This window comes from Arvicola amphibius, chromosome 5, assembly GCF_903992535.2.
Source record: "Arvicola amphibius chromosome 5, mArvAmp1.2, whole genome shotgun sequence".
Taxonomy (NCBI): Eukaryota; Metazoa; Chordata; class Mammalia; order Rodentia; family Cricetidae; genus Arvicola; species Arvicola amphibius.
In genome coordinates this window covers 148081798-148099121 of record NC_052051.1, presented here as the reverse complement: position 1 = coordinate 148099121, position 17324 = coordinate 148081798, and the positions used below count along the sequence as shown (strand labels likewise).

General features: G+C 48.5%; 1 long non-coding RNA gene across 3 annotated transcripts; it reads left to right on the top strand.

Moving 5' to 3' along the window:
• Positions 1–2393: 2393 nt before the first annotated feature.
• On the top strand, positions 2394–16350 carry LOC119815475. Of its 3 annotated transcripts, none has more exons than XR_005285512.1 (6): positions 2394–6800; positions 7037–9333; positions 10204–10294; positions 10416–10600; positions 11141–11452; positions 12567–16350. It is a non-coding gene; the product is annotated as an uncharacterized LOC119815475 (long non-coding RNA). The 3 variants fall into 3 exon arrangements; XR_005285513.1 differs by having other exon boundaries at positions 2394–9060; positions 9231–9333; XR_005285511.1 differs by having other exon boundaries at positions 2394–9333.
• The last annotated feature ends 974 nt before the right edge of the window (positions 16351–17324 follow it).

Genomic DNA, 17324 nt, shown 5'->3' with positions numbered 1-17324 from the left:
ATGATCATAAGGCATTGAAGGGAATGCCCAGTTCCCTGACTTGGTTTCCACTAAGGTCCATACAAAGAAGACTGCCCTCGGTGGGTATCTAAAGAAAATGCTGCCAGGACAAAAATGGTCCATTTACTGCTCATTCTTTCCTCCAGTTAGCCCTTCCCTACAATGAAGTCCATTGAGGGCCAATGTAGGTAATGCATGGTCCCTGGGAGCCTGGTAGCTTGCTGGGGTGGGGTGGGTGGAGGGGAGGGGTGAGACTTGAAGCAGAGAGACTATAAGCCACATCAGGATGTGATTACATGCCTCTGATACTTGACCTGAACCATGGATTGATTGAGAAGGCAGGAGAAGGACCATGGGGCAATGGCAGTGTGGGGAAGTCTATAAGAAAAGGCCTGTTCTGGGTCCTTGAAGGAAGGGCAGAATTTAGATATGTGGAAGAGAATGTGGAAGGGCTTCCATACTGAAAAACAAGTGAGCAAAACCTAGCGCTCTGCCGTGGGCACAGCATGTTCGGGGCAGGAGGGCAAGGGGCTGGCACATGTAAATGTTGGCTCCATGCTGCTCTCTGGAGGCATCAGGGACTGCAGGCTAACACTGGCCATTCCAGGCCTTGTCTGGGTATCGCTTTGGTAACCAAGAATGCACTCAGAGGCCTGCTGGGGCTGGTTTGCCTCTTCCCATGCCCTACAAGTAGGCCCACACTCCTGGGGCCCTAAACCCTGTCCAAACTATTCTTGTCTTGCTCCAGGCCCAGAGGTGGCAAAAGAAGCTGGAAAGGCAAAGTTGTTTGATTTTTGAGGCTCCCTGAGCCAGCCAGGTGGAAGGCAGCCAGGGAGGCAGCAGCTGGTGACAGCCTGCCTGCGTTAGATAGCCCGCAGCTACTCCAGGGAACAATTGGGCAGAAGCAGGGGTAGCCAGTCAGGGAACACGGGCCAGTGGAATTCTGAACAAGGTCAAAGTCCAATTTGGTACAGCCCTTTATTACCAATTTAAATCTCATCTTTTCTCTTAGAGAGTCTGCCACCCTTGCAGAAGCAGTCAGGACTGCCACAGGGAAATTTGCATTTAAAGACCCACCGCCTAGCTTGAGCACCTTTGCGGTCAGATTCGGAAAGCGCTGTTTGGCCTAGAACTGGCTACTTGTTTGCTTGGGTGGAGGGGGGTGGGTGGGTGGGTACGGGGTGGGGGTGGGGGGGGGAAGGGGAGAGGGAGGGGAGTCACAAACAAAACGTTTTTGCCGCTTTCAGTCTGGGGAAGGATCCCAAGGCATCCAAGCCATACAGGTGGTAGGTGGAAGGTTCTAGAAGGAGTAAATGGTATGTCCTCCCTGCCCCTTTTGAGATGGGGTTTTGAGACCAACTAAAGCTGGTCTGGAATTCATAGAGTTCTGACTGCTTTTGCTTTCTGGGAGCTGCATCTTCAAGCCCTGGTGTGAGTCTTTCTTTTTTAAAATCTGGAGGAAATTATCAAGAGAAAGGTAGTCACATCGTGGCGGGTGGGTAGGGAACTTCCAGGGCCTTCTGCTGGAATCTGGGGTGTTAGAGTGTGAAATTAACAGCAGAGGAGGCTGACTTGTTGGGTAAACTGGGGTTGGGGAGATGAAATTCGGTGGCAGTTTTTGCTTGATTAAGTTCAGATATATGATTTGGTTTAAATGTAGTCTCTTGTTAAATGAATCCCTGGTGGCTCAGAAGTCCCAACTAACAAATGGAGCGCTTCCAGCATTTTCCAGTAATACCCCCAGCTCAAGGTAAAGACAGAAGAGCTCCCCTCGCCTCCATACACTGCAGAATCCTTTGGTCTGCTCTGATTCCCTGCTATTATTACACCTTTACTGGATAATCCAGATATTGGTGCGAAGATGGGCTTCAAAGCCTGGGTGTTTTCTGGTGCTTGGTCTCAGCTTTACCAGTCTGTGAGAAGAGGGAGGGTGTGGTAGTGCCATCTGGACACAGTATGGGGGTCATGGGGTTAGTGACCTTCCTGCAGTGAGATTTGCTCGCTGGTACCCTCAAAGGCAGGGCCTGTTGCAATCCCCTGTCTGTTTGTTGGGTGGGGACATCAAGACTGGGTTACCTAACACCCTTTGCCTAGGAGCCTGCAGGGATATTCTCCTCCCTCCCTTTCCCCCTCCCTCTTCCCCTCTCCTTCCCTTTTCCCCCTCCTCCTTCTCCTTCCCTCCCCTTCCTCTCACTTTCTTCCCCTTCTTTTCCCTCCCCTCCCCTTCTTCTCTCTCTGCCTCCCCTTCTCCTCCCCTTTCTCCCTCCCACTCTGTTTCTCCTTCTTTTCCCTCTCCATCCTTTATCCCCCCTTCCCCTCTCTCTATTCCCCTCTCCCTCCCTGTTCCCTTTCCCTTCTCCCTTTCCCCTTCCCTCCCCCTCCCCACTCCTTTTCACCTTCCCCTTTCCCTTTCTATCAGTCTCTCTCTTCTGCTGGAGATACCTTCTGTGCATCCTGTAGCTAACTCGATGATCATGGTCGAGCAGGCTTGGTTGGCTGACCTGCGCTCCCTCAAGCCCTCTTGTGGTGTGGGGAGCCCACTAACAGTTCACAGCTCTGCTGTGGAAGCTGCAGAGGTGGTGGGAGGGTGTTGACAGTCTTTTCTCATCTGTGAAGAAATAAGAAAGAAGACACCCAGGCTGTGTGAGGGTTCTCTGAGGAGCAGTCAGTTTCTTCTGGGGGTTCTTGTTAGTGTCTGTCCCTGGCAGGAGGCCAGCAGTTACTTAAAGATAGCCACTAGATAGATAAGCAGGCCCAAATCCTCTGTAAGGTCACCTTCCCTACTCGGGAAAACCCAGCCTTCCTCAGGCCTCTTTGTCATTTATTTTAGAAGTGGCAGGAGCTTTGCTGGGATACATTTAGGGCCCTTTTTGTTTTTCCAATCAGAAATCCTAGTTGCCCCAGAGTCTCAGGGCTTAAAGGAGTAAGGCCATTAGTTGCCATCTATGGCATCTTACTGTCTTTTCACACAGTCTTGTCTAGCCCCACCTGCCTCTGCTGCCACTCAGTGTCACTGCCCCAACCTGGCCCACTGTCACCCCACCCCCTTCATGTCATCTGGCCATGGATCCCACGTGTCCGCCACAACACTTGCAGAACGCCTGCTTCTTCCCTAGGTGCCAATCAAATGCTATTGCCCCTTCTGGATCCAAATCTGGTAGAACTCCCTCCTCTGCAAGTGACTTCTCTGCATCCCTTGGGGTGACTTTTGAGAGTCAGGCCTGTGTACGCCTATAATCCCAGCTTTCTAGAGGCCGAGGCAGGAGGATCAAAAACTCAGGGCAAAGCCTGGGATATAGATGAAGTTCAAAGCTAGCTTGGGCTATGGTGTGTGAGGGTTGATCAGTGGTTTCCTCTACATCCCCGGGGGCTTCCGCTGGCCTGGAGGGGGAGCCCCGGAAGACACTTGCTGACTTTCCCCACTGGGCATGCGTCTCTCTGCTTTGGATGGTCCTTGTCTCTCCTGTGTACAGACTGTACTCTTTATTTTATCCATTATTTTTTCTGAGACAGGGTCTTTGTAGCCCAGGCTAGCCTAGAACTTGCTCTCCTGGTGTCTCAGCTGAGATGATGGGTGTGCTCCGTCACACACTTCTGAGTTCACAGAAGGTGTAGCCCACACCTCACCGCTCCCCACCTGTCACAGACGGCCCAGTAGCATTCCCACGCAGGTGTTCAGTGACAGCTGGGTTCTGTAAATGAGGAGAGACTTGACAGTGGGTTTCTTTCTGCTTCAGCCACACCCATTTCTTCACTCTTCCTGCTCCCTGCCTCTCTGCATGGCCACATCCAGTCATTCTGCTCCACTCCCTTCCGTCGGTCCACCAAGTCCTGTCTAGTATCGCCAAGGCAAGACTGAGCTAGGATGTCAGCCACACCCTGGTCGAGACCTCCCAGAACTGGAAGATGAGTCTTAATTTATCCCTGGGTTCTCAAGAAATACCATTCCTTATATCTTATCCAAGAACTCGGTGTTGATATCATATCTTTATTTTTTCCTCTTTTTTAATATTTATTTATTTATTTATTTATTATGTATACAATATTTTGTCTGTGTGTATGCCTGCAGGCCAGAAGAGGGCACCAGACCCCATTACAGATGGTTGTGAGCCACCCTGTGGTTGCTGGGAATTGAACTCAGGACCTTTGGAAGAGCAGGCAATGCTCTTAACCTCTGAGCCATCTCTCCAGCCCCTTGATATCATATCTTCAGCCAGCTGACTAACCAGAAATGAAGCCAACATCTTTCTTTGGTTCCCCACTTAGTGTGGTTGGGTAAAACCTCTCCTGCCTTGTATCGCTAGTTCATACAGGTCATAGTGATGATGTCCCTCCTGGCAGTGTGGCTTCTACAGCTTTGATGTCCTGCATCTTGCTGGTCACCTCAAACAGGGCTTCAGTGGTGAGACCGGAGTCCTAGGTCCAGCCTCTCAGGCTGTACGTGGTCATTGCTCCTGAGGACCCTTGAGCTTGGGGTGCTTCCAGGGAGCCTGTTACAATTTCCCATTGATCTGGAGGATGCATGGATCACTCCCCAACCTCAGTTTTATTTACTTTTCTGAGAGAGGATCTCACTCAGTAGCCCAGCTTGGTCTCACAGTCTAAGTGATCCTGTTTCTGCTTTCAGAGTGCTGGAAGGACAGACAGGTACCACCACATCTGGCCTAATTCTAAATTGTCTTCGACTGGATCTTTATTTATCCTTGGGAAACCAGCAGACATTACACAAATATTCCTCAGCAATGACAGTAGCCTGCCACTCACTTGAACTGGGTAGGCAGAGGGCAGAGGAATGGGTTCCGGGAACTGTCATTTCGGTTTTCTCCCTCTCCTTCTCTGTCATGCTGTAGATGAAACCCAATGCCTCTCCCATGCTAGACAAGAGCTCTGCACCTCCAGCCCCACCGACCCTTCTTTTCTGAGCCCCTTTCAAGTGATGTAAACATTATTTAAGTGTTCTTTGTAGCTGCGATACACCTGTTTTTACAAACACATGAAGTCTGTTTCCTTCTTCGTTCCTTAGGAGCGGCTTGCGGCTCACTACGCATTCTGTAGGCGAGCCTCCGGGCTTGTTGACCAATTCTTTGGTTTCCAAGTTAGTTCATCAGAGAATGATGCTGGCTCTCCTCCAGCTTCTTGGAAAACTGGTCTTTTTGCCTTGGCAGCCTCTGATGCTTTTTGTGCCCAAGAAGACACCAGCTCTACTCTCACAGCCTGTTTCTTCTCTCCAGCCCACATGCTGCTTGCCTTGGCCCGGCACCAGGAAGACAGCGCACAGCAAAGGGCAAGCTCTTTTCCATCCAGCCTGGGAACCGGCTAGAGCAGAATGGAGCTATCTGGTCCTAGACCCATGTTAGGGAGATTGAGGGGGGCTGTGGGAGAGTTTAGGAGTTTCTCCTCTCTTCCTCTCGTGTGTGAGAGAAGGCCCAGCGGCAAGGAGGCAAGAGAACGCTACAAAGAGCAGCGTTACAGTCATAGCTCATCTGAAGTTCATCCTAGGAACCCCCTCCTTCCCTTGCACCCTCTACTCCTCATCCTTTGTCCTCCTTTCTTCTCCTTCCCCCTCCCATCACCATCCAGCTCTTCCTTTCTAACTTATCTCAAGTTTTCCCATCCCTGGGCCTCCATTTGTGTTTCTATGGAAACAGACTCACATCTTCTTTCTTCTACTTTTTTGTTTTTCCTTTTCTTTCTCCTTTTTCAAGACAGAGTCCCACTATGTAAGCCCTGGCTATTCTGGAACTCACTCTGTAGACCAGGCTGGCCTCGAATCACAGAGATCTGCCCACCTCTGTCTTTTGAGAGCTGGGATTAAAGATGTGTGCTACTCCACGTAGCAACCACAGCTTTCTTTTTGTACAGTTATAGGTTGCAGAGTGATATTCTGTTTAGTGACCATCCATATACATGAGAGTGATCCATAGAACTGTAATTATGTTGAAAATTTATACCTCAAAGCGATGCTGTAGTCTTACCAACATAGAACGATCCATAGCTGATGTTGATGCAAATAAAACTGTTGTACGAAAGTGTGACAAAATATGCATCCTGCAGAGGGAACCGTGATTATAAATGGCCGCAGTAGCAAGTATACATCTACTATACTGTAGCATTTATTGTTATTTTAGAATTTATTTTTTTACATATATGTATACAGTTCCCCATAAGAAGTCTCCCCTGTTAGGCCAACAGTAGTCTCACCCATCTTGGTTCTACAGCTCTTGCTCACATAATATTTTGTATGGTCGACTTTATCTTACTCTGTTTTGTCCATTGGGGTCTTTAAGTATACACAACTCATGGCTCATGTTGTTACTAAGAATCCACACTGAGCAATTCATCTGGAAGTGCAGTAAAAAGATTAAAGGGGGACAATCAGTGCAGGTCATTGCTCACCAGGGCGGCATGCACGCTCCTACCATAGCCAGCACTGGGGAGAACCGAGCTATTAAGGGGTTTGCTTTGCTGAGCCAAACACCGTAGAAGGTCTGTGTCAGATGTGAAAAAGGTTCTTTATTTCTTGTCTTTTTCTTGACTTTTCGATACAGTGTTTCTCTGAATAGGTCCAGATGTCCTGGAACTCACTCTGTTGACCAGGTTGGCCTCAAACTCACAAAGATCCACCTGTCTCTGCCTCCCAATGCTGGGATTAAAGGCGTGCACCATCACTGCCCAGCGTGAAAGAGGTTCTGGTAACCTGCTTTGAAGACCAAATGCTAATGTCTGTCCCAGAACCAGGACTATTGAGGCTTCCACAGAAAGCTAGTGGTGTTGAAGGGAGAAGACCGGAGAGGGGACTGGTAAGATATGTGTCAGTGGATAAAGGCGCTTGTGGCTAGGTATGATCACCCAAGTTCCATGCCTGGGACCGGCATGGTGGGTGGAAGGACACAGTTGACTTCCCCACATGAGCTCCATGGCATACACACCTCCTCTTCCACCGAGTAAATAAAATTATTATTATTTTTTAATTAAAAGTCTCAATCTGAATACTTTGTTGAACTTACTTCTATCTCTGTTCTCTTGAACCTCGGAGGTGAGTGGTGAGCCTGCCAGGGCTGAGATGAAGGCAACAGGGCCTTGGAAACTCCAGAAACAATAATGGAGAAGGAAAATAGTTGCCAAGATGAGTCCTCACTAGTGAGGAAGACTCTTTGTACAACAGGTGAGAACAGCTAAGGACTCGGTCTCAGAAGTCCTTGTCACTAATGTATCTGTCGATGACTCACGGTTGTTAGTTTGTATTTTCTTTATTTTTTTAGACAGGATCTCTCTATGTAGCCCTGGCTGACCTGGGATTTGCTAGGTAGACCAGGCTAGCCTCCAAGTCATAGATATTAGCCTCCTTCTCCCTCCTGCCTTGGGTTTAAAGTTACGCACCACCATGCCCAGCCCCCTCATGCCTTTTTTCTGTTTTGCTGTCATCTTCTCTCCCACCCTTACAATCACCATCTGTCTTTATAGAGTTGTTGATTTGTTTCTTGGTCACATAGAAACGAAGTCATCAACCTTTTGAATCGGACGTCTCTCATTTAGCACAAGCTTCAAGTTTGCACCAAGCACCACCCTTTGCTCCTCTTCACAGCTGAGTGGTTCCATTTTTTCAGCATATTTGTGCTGATAGGCCATGGGCTATTTTGTGCAATATGAATAATGCGCGATAATTTACTAATTCCTCTGCGGAAGGATTGCAACTTCTAGAAGGATCGCTGATTTGTACGGTAAAGCTGTGTTTAGCATTTAAAGAAATGCCCAAGGAAGCATTTAAAATGTCACAAAGTGAGGTCACAAAGTTTGTTAGTTTCAGAGGAAGTATGAGGCATGAAGCCACCATCTTCTAGGTCATTCTGGCCTAGCATTTCATGCTTCCACTGGCTCCCTGACTCCATACAGACAAGACACAGCCCTAACATAGCCTTTTCCTGGTTATTAGTTATTATTAGGTGCTAGTTATTCTCTGGAATTTACAACATAAACAACTAACTTCTAACCAGGGTCCTGCGCCATTCTTGCTAAACAAAGCCACTGCAAAAACTGGCTTGCCACAGTTGTTCCCCACAGCCGGCTCCTCCCCAGGCTCTTTGGATGTAATTTCAGAAGCAATTCCAGGCAGCTAGCAAGGGTTTTCCTTCTCAGGGTGTCTCAACTTGCTTTCATTGATTGCCTTTTGCTCCAACACCAGTGAGAGCAGGAAGCCTGAGCTGGAAGATGAGGAAGATAAGCAGTTTGTCTTTCAGTCTCTCTCCACACCTTTTCTCTAAGCAGGGTGGCTGGTGCACCTTCTGCTTACCAGCTGAAGGCAGCATGGTGCTTGACCAGCTGAGGAGCCCTGGGGACTTATGGCTCCTCTCAGAGACTTTGGGAAACACCTGAAAGAGCTTAATGTTTGTATATGCAGAGCTTGAGTTTTATCTGCCTGTCAGGAAATCACAGGACCATTATGAAGAAGCTAGAAAAACACTATGGACCTGTCCAGGCGGTGGCCAGTGGTCTGGTTCCTGCCCAGTCAAGTCTAGTTTGTTTCTTCTTTCCAGGAGATCTTGTTTCTCTTTTCTTTCTTCTTAAGGCCCTGAGCCAACGAAGCAGCTGAGACGAGACACCAGCGCCAAGGTTGTGGGCATGAGCACTCCCTGACCGAAGAGCTTTGAACCATCAGGTCACCTGTGTGGATAGCATAAGCCAGGCCCTTATTTCACTGTGTTTCTGTCATTCATGTCGTTCGTTCCCCACCTCTGGGTAGCACAGTCAATGCAGCCTGCAGTCTCTGCTCCCTGCTGGACCAGAACCTGGAAATCACCAGGCTGCAGCAGATGGTTTGTGAGCGCACAGCTGAGCCTGGACTCAAGATGGTTTTCCACACACCTTACTCCAGGTTTCCAGAGCTGGTATCTGTGTGTGTGGAGTCTCCTTCCTTGGATCTGTGTGGATCTGGGCTTTGGGAGCAAAGGGGAGAGGACAGACGTGCTGGAGTACCTCGGGAAAGTGCCTCAGGAAACCCTGTTGCATGGAGGAATGCTCTTGGGCCAGAGTAGCCTAGGAGGAGACAATGCCCTGTGCTCTGTGAGTTAGTCCCTTGTGGTGGGGCTCAGCTGGGGAAAAATGCCCCACCCAAGTTCATCTGCCCTTCCCTCATGATGCTTAAAATTCTAGGTGAGGTTTAGATACAGGTTTCAGAAATAATGATGCCAAGGTGACTTACTTGAACTCACTGTACTTTCCTGTGTGAGTAGGTTGTCAATCTCCAAGCCAAACTCAAGGACGATGGGACTATTTCTCCTGCTTTATACAGAAGGACCACTTGGCTGTGTGTGAAGGATGCCGAGGAGGATGCAGGTGGCTTTCTTCCTGTCCTCTCTGTCATTATCATGCCAAAGCAAGCAACAGACTCTTCTGAGCTCGCTTTCTTGGCCTGAATATAACTTTAGAATTCACAAAATGCTTTTCATTTATACACCATGCATATCAGTTCAAGGCAGGCTTTCATGTGCTGATCCGGAGGGTCTCCTAGACAGACTGTTAGGAACAGAGATCAACACGTGGAATGTGGAGTAATCTGTTCCTACCTGAGGTTTTTTTATGGCTATATATCCATAAGCACGTGATAACACACATGTGTCTCTACTGTCATTGATAGGACACGAGAGATAAAGTGGCTGTGGCGGGCTCCGAGCTGGGGTATCAGGCAGTTGATATCTCTTTGTCAGCCTCCATTCCTTTTACTTTAATGCCTTTTTTGTACATTAGAGACCATACAGCTGATAAACTAATACAGCTCTTGTTTAAGGACTGTGAGTGGCCTTAAGGTTTTCTTTTGGAGCCGAAAGAAAATACAAATGTCATGAGACTGTCCTCCGAGGGGGCTATGGGAGACCACTAGATTTGCTGATATCATATATTCGGAGAGTTATGGGCTTTGGAATTGAATATACACAGGTTAAAATTTTATCTCTGGTTTTTACACTTGGAAAATTGTCAGAGGTTGAAGATAATGGCCATTAAGATCCCAGAAAGTAGGATGTCCCTTTTGTTGTCCCTTTGAAAATCTAGAACCCCTAAGGTTCAGAAGAGAAGACTGTCCTGTGTCTCTGGGGGCACTTTTGTTTTTAAATAGTGATGAGCTTTGAACCTAAGGCCTTGTATGTGACAGGCAAACATAGTACCACTGAACTTGACTGGTTTTAAATATTTTTTTTTTTGAGACAGGTTTTAACTATGTAGCTCCAGATGGCCTGGAACTCACTATACAGACCAGGCTGACTTTGAACTCATGGAAACCTGCCTGAACCACCCCTGTGTGAGTAGATCCTATTTGGGGCAGACTTCATCCTCAGTGTTGCCCCCTTCCTAATTGCTCCCACCCTGTGCACCTAAATCTCATGGTTTTTTTTTTTTTTTTTTTTTTTTTTTTGCCGTAGAGACTGGGACAGAGTCTCCCAGCGCAAAGATCATGGGCTGTGAGGTCCCTACACCAGTCTGTGAATCACCCTTGCCGGCAATGGGACCTTGAGCAAATGATTAACCAAAGCCTCTTCATCCTCAAAATGGGAATAATGACATTGTCCTTGGAGGGCTGTTGTATACAGTTTTTGGCATACATACAGTAAGTGGTCAATAGTACAAGCTGATTAATGAAGCAATTGGAAAAATCATTGCCAAAATAATTACCAAGATCAGGGAGGACTTCGCTTTTCTTTTACTATGATAAACCCATGGGTTTTTATTTGTTCTGTTTGGAAGAATGGAAAAGGACAGACACACGGTAGGCACCCAAGGCTGATTGACAGCTGCCCTAGTTTTCCCTGGAGTCCTCTGCTTTCTCTACCATGCTTGGGAGCATATCGGGGTGCAGTCTGGCTGGAGCTGTTTGACTGTATGCCCATGCAGCCTAGGCTCAGGTCGCTTGGTTTAGGCTTTCAGCTGAGGACAGATGGGGAAGGGGCTGCGGCATTTGCTGCAGGGACTGTTGGCAACGGTGCAGGGCTGGGTCTTGTTCAGATGTTGTCTCCTGTGTCTTTGCACGTGTCATTCAGGCTTGTGCCTTGTGCTCTCTTTCCCCTCTCGGTCCGGTCTGTGCTGACGCGGCAGCTGCCCTTGTGGTTTGGGACATCATGTTTTTGTTTTGTTTTGTTTTTTATAACAGTGCAGTTTTAAGGGCAGAGGTGAAGGTGAGGAGCCGCAGGCCTAAGGATGAAGGAGGAGCAGAATAATGGGGTTGGAATCTCTCTGGAAAGAAACCGAGGCGGCGGGAGCTTTCTGTGGTTCTGCTTGGTCTGGACCAAGGCCACGTAGAAGAGAGTCCGTCAGAACATCCCATTGTGTAAAAGGTCACTGTGGGGCCTGGCTAGAGGGAGCCAGGCTTGCTGTTGCCACCCTGACCCCTTCCTGTAGACCCTGACAAGAGTATGCAGAGTCACAAGCCATGGTCCAGCTGGCCTGACTTTCTGAGCCAGAGGTGAGGAGCTGAGGAATTGTGGGACACTTTTCCTGGATGCTTTGCAGTCATGGATCCCATCCATGCCCTCTTTTAGCCTCCTCTTTTAGCCCCCTCTTTTAGCCCCCTTCACATTCTACTCAGAATAGCAAAGACCGATCTGGGCTGGGTGGCTGACAGCCGTAATCCCAGCCCTTGGAAGGTAGAGGCAGGAGGAAGAGGAATTTAAGGTCATCTCATCTACATGACAAGTCCACGGGCCACTGAACTCCTGTCTCAAAAAGCAAAACAAAGAAACAAAACTGAAAAGAATATAAAAGAAAGCCCTACGCCCACACTCTCAGCTGTGACAATCACTTTTTGTCCTCTCCTGCTCTGTAGTGTCCCAAGTGCAATGGCAGCTGGGGTAAAGGAGGTTACCTCAGCCTGACTGAGGGTCTCAGTGGCCAGTCTTGCACAGAACTCAGTCACAGCCCATGGGGGTGGTGAGAGGCTTCGGAATGTTCTGCGCTCCTGTCCACACTGGCAGGCTAAGACTGCAGCCCTTTTCAGGGTGTGGGGCAAGGGGGGGGGTACTGACAGGACGCTATGGATGATGGGAGCTGAGGAGGGGGAAAGAAATCAGTGTTCAGATTGAGAAGAGGTGAAGGGTTGAGCAGGGGAGGGGAGCTGAGGGGAACAGGTGGGTGAGGTTGAGATAAGCAGGGGAGTGAGGCTGAGGTGTGAGCAGGGGAGTGGAGCTGAGGTGTGAGCAGGGGAGGGAGGCTGAGGTGTGAGCAGGGGAGGGAGGCTGAGGTGTGAGCAGGGGAGTGGAGCTGAGGTGTGATCAGGGGGGAGGCTGAGGTGTGAGCAGGGGAGTGGAGCTGAGGTATGAGCAGGGGAAGGAGGCTGAGGTGTGAGCAGGGGAGGGAGGCTGAGGTGTGAGCAGGGGAGGGAGGCTGAGGTATGAGCAGGTGGGTGAGGCTTAGGTATGAGCAGGTGAGTGGAGCTAATCTGCTCTTCCTCCATGAGTGTCAAAGTCTCTTCCTTCTTGGAAGATATAACATAAACTACCACTTTAGCCATTTCGAGTGTCCCGCTCAAGGGCAGTAAGCATATTTACATATTGTCTAACCACCACCACTTCTCTTTCCAGGGTATTTTTGTCCTGTGAAACTGAAACTCTGAACTCATGGCACGCCCATCTCTCCTGCCCCCTGACCTGACGATCACCCCCTGCGCTAAGTACATTTATATATTGTCTAACCATCCCCACTTCTCTTTCCATGGTATTTTAATCTCGGGAAACCGAAACTCTGTGCCCATTGCACAACCCATCCCTCTTCCCCCTGCCATCCCTCTTCCTGGCAATGCCTGCTTCCTATAGCTGTGACTTTCACCAGGGACCTCACACAGTGGAATCCCTTTTTTTTTTCATTTGGGTCATCTCCCCCAATGGCTGATTTTAAATGACATCTGTGCAGTCCGGCTTCTTTAACATGCATCTCTAAAAGCTCTCCAGTAAGTGCCTCCTGTTAGTGTTCAGTGTGTGGTTCCTGGACTGGCTGTGTCCTACGTAAACATCGCTGCACATTGTTCTCTAACCCTCACACACACGCGCGAACCTTAGTTGCTAGGTTCAGGTGTCACTGTCCTTTCAGATATCAGAGCATGAAACCCGGAGAAGGGTAATGGTGGCACCGCAGGGCAATGGTGGCCTGCAGGGCAGAGTTGCAGGGCTCATAGTCCAGTCTGAGAGTCTATTGCCTTCTCCAATCCTCTGGCCACATCCTGGACTTGGGAGAAGAAGCCCAGCAGAACCCAGATCCAGTGTCTGCTTATGGTGCCTGTCCTGTGGGATCTTGAACTTAACCATGGCCTGGACTGATTTTCTCCAGTTTCCAAAACCATGTTCTTCCTATGGCTTTGTGGGGGAAGAAAACACACCTTACCATCATGTGTGTTATATACTGTATGTGTGTGTGTGCGTGTATTATGTGTGTGTGCTTGTGTGTGTTACACGCTATATGCATGCCCATTCCCATGCACATGAAAGCCAGCAGTTGACATCAGGCATCCTCCTCTATTATTCTCCACATTATTATTTGAGACAGATCCTCTCAGTAGACTTGGGGTTCACTGATTTGCTGGGCTGACTGACCAGGCAGTCAGTTCCCAGGATCCCTGTCTCCATCTTCTGGTGCTGGGATTATAAGTGTGTGCTGCCACACTCAGTTTTTTATGTGGGTTCTGGGAATCTCATGCTTGCATGGTAAACAATTTACCCCTAGATCTGTGTCCCTGGCCCCCTCCCACCTCTTGGCAGGGAAGAAAGAGACCCAGTTGCCTCTTTTCCTGATGGCCCTCTTATGCCCTGGACATTGACTCTCCAACTACTTGTAAGCTTGCCCCACCAAGACTCCCTCTTTCCTTTTGCCTGAATTACTGCAGTAGCCCTCACATTGGGCTCTAATCTCCTACCTGCTGCCTCTGTCTGCCCAGGAAGCCAGGAGTGGCAGACCGGAGCATCCCAGGGATCCAGGCACACAGAAGCAGGTGACATGGTCTCTTTCTTGCTTGGGCAGTGGCCCTGGCCCAGATGCCTCTGCATGAGAGGCATCTCCACCAGGGTCTGAAAGGCCAGTCAGATCGCTGTTGTTTGTCTGCTCCGATCCTGGGTCTCGGAGGAGAGTGAACCTCCAGTCCTCCAATCTTCACTCTACCTGCCTTTCCAGCACCTTCTTCCAAGGCTCCCCACTCACTCCCACCTGCCAGCAAGCTCAACTACTGCAGCTCCCAGAGGCCACTTCTGTTTCTGTCACTGCTGCTCAACTAAGAACTCCATGCAGCGCAGCAGGTGTCTTGCCTACCTCATTCACACTTGAGTTCCGTTAAGCTGGCTGAACGATCATAGACGGAAAGAACCGGCAGTAAGGACCTTAGCATGTAAGAACGTTAGCCTGCATGATTTAAGCGTAAAGCGTAGCAATGCAAGGTGATTCCTGACCTGTCCCAGCTTCTGCTTGGAAGTATCAGTGATGCCAACATTAAACTTATCCATGCAGATAGGAATATTTCACCATATGTTGGTAGAGACCAATTCCTAGAGAGGTGCAGATGGTTATCAATAGATGTCTATGTTTAATATAGATGATTTATCTATAGACTCCAAGGTTGGCCAAGGCTGGGGACATATTCAGTGATAGAGAACTTACCTAACATGTATAAAGCCCTGGGTTCAATATCCAGCACTAGAAAATAAGAGGAGGCTGTAAAGCCCAATAGGATCCTGACTTACTAATTCGCTGATTATTTTCCTGATCACCAACTTGCCCAACAGATTAGGCATGCAGAAATGGCTTTCTCTGCTTTTTACCCCCACCCCGTTATGTCTCTCTTCTTGCTTCTCCACCCTCTGGGAAGTAGATCTAAGGTAGAGGAATTAGGTCAGGAGCATTGGATGTGCGGCTGTGGTTGGGGAGAGGAGGATGGAGAACAGTATACTTTCCAAGGTAGGAATTGCTGTGTCTAGTCATGCTTCTGCTTCCAATAAAGAGGCTTGAGGAGAGATAGTGGTGAGGTTCCTGTGCAGCCAGAGAGATGGTACCTGGGCTTCTGGGAGAGTTGCGTCAAAGGAGAGGAGCAAGAGGAGCCTGCGGTGTGAGCCTCCTTCATGTGAAGCATGTGGGAATTTTCACTGTGAATGCATTGTGAGCCCTGTAGGGCCGAGAGTGATGTGCTCGCTTGGACTGACTGACCCCAGCAACTGCAGATGGATTCTGAAGTGTATTCACCTTCTGCAACCTCCCCAGAGCCAGAGCTGCAGGTGTATACCACCACACCTGGTACAAATTGGGACTTTAAAATAATCTAATAAATTTCCCCTTGTACCCAGTACTCATGGTATTTCTGAGAGTCTCTTACAGGCAGTAGCCAGAGTTGTGTCTTAGATTAATCTAGACAATTTCCCTCCATATATCAGCTGTCTGTCTGTCTATCTGTCATCTATCTGTCTGTCTGTCTATCTATCTATCTATCTATCTATCTATCTATCTATCGCTTCCTCCCTCAATAATCTCAAAGCCCCACATAAGTGACATTTGAGGTTTTGAACCTTCTTGTCACATGGGCTTCTGGCCTCCATTAGTAGAAGGCAGTAGCTCTGCTACCCACCCTGCGGTTGTAGCAAGCAAATCTGTCTGTAGGATTGTCAGATGTACTGACATAAAATTGCTACCAACTGGGGCCCTCTGATCTACCATATAGACAGTTAAAGCCTTTACTACCACGTGCCATATTTTCAGAGTTCAAACTGGGGACTTGGTTACAGTAACAATGAAAGATCGGATCCAGAGCGAGGAAATGGCAGCAGACTTTATGAGTGTCAATGGGGCATCATGGGACCTGCTCTGCTCTGAAATGGTTTTAAGGCCTTGGGTAGGAGGATTGTCCTTGACACTCACATTTGCTGGCCAATCAGTGAGCAAAGTTTCAAGCTGCAGGTGTCCTCTGAAGACAGTCCCAAACCCACCAGATGCTGCTTGCTGGCTGGGGGAGATAAGAATCCCACGGTGAGGCCAGGGCTGTGCGCTTACTGTTCTTTTATGGAAGCTTCATTAAATCAAGCTGTGGCTTAGCAACTTATGGAGACTTTCTAGCCAAAATCTCCATTAAAAAAAAAAACAGATTTCAAAAATTCTTCTCCTTGTCTGCAGATACCTCTGACACCGGTCATGCTTGCTGGCAGGTGCTTTTACTGCCTGAGTCATCCTGTTAGCCCTCTTGTCTCCACTTTTCTGTGTCTTTTTTTCTGGCTCTTTGTGCATCTGTAAAGGATAGCTTCTAAGTCTGCTTCTTGCGCTGTCCACTGCCTGAGGTTCTGATTAGGCCCTCACTTCTTGAGAAACTCTCCAGGACTATTCATGGGAAGTGTTCAGGAGGGCCAGCAGAAGGAGTCCCCTAAGAACTAAGTCTCAGCTTGTAAACCGTCCGTGGTTTGGGTCCAGATTCCAGAGGTCTATGTCCTTATGATTTTATAAAATCCTGTGATTGCTTTTATTTTTAATAAAAAAAGCTTTATTTTCTTTTTTTCTGTATGTGTCTCTGTGTGTCTGTGTGTATCCACATAAGTGTGCACCTGCCTAAGGTCAGAAGAGGGAGTTGGATCCTCCGGAGCTGGTGTTATAGGTGGCGAACAGTTTGGGAACAGGACTCTGTCCTCTGCAACAGAAGCAAGTGCTTCTAACCGTGAGCCACTGCAGGCACGCTGTGATCTTTCTAAAGTTAACGAAGCCCATTGTTTCCCCATCTACAACATGGCCATAAACACAGGACCTCGCCATAGAATGAGAAATGTCCTGAGATCATTTCCTGGCACCCAATAAATTCTCAACCCATGTCAGCTGTTCTTATTTACTCTGATGTAGTCAGCACCAAATCAGAGCTGTAAACAGAATGTTGGGGAGTCTAAAGAGATTCATTACCCAAGGCAAATTGGCACCCATCAAAGAGATTGGGAAAACAGAAACATCTAAAGGCACACAGCATCCAGGAGCCCATGTGACCCTGACTGAGCCAGTGGGTTGTGCTGTAGAAGTGGGCAATGCGCCACCCCAGTGTGTCCTTCCTCATGTGCCCTGAGCCCAGGCTCTGCTGAGTCCTGCAGGCTAGAACAGCTGCTTTCAGGGAAAGCTCAGCTGTGTGTTGAAATGAGGGAATCACCTAGCATTTTAATTGTTTCCAGGAAACAAGCAGACACGGTTTAGGGAAAGAACGTTGGCTATTGATGCTGAAAACTAAAAAAAGTGTGTGTGCTAGTTTTAGTGCACAGCTCAGAAATAATCAAGTCTGAAGTGACTGCACTGTTTGAAATGGCAGGGCTTGGGCTGGAGGTGCCACCAATCAGGTTAGTCCC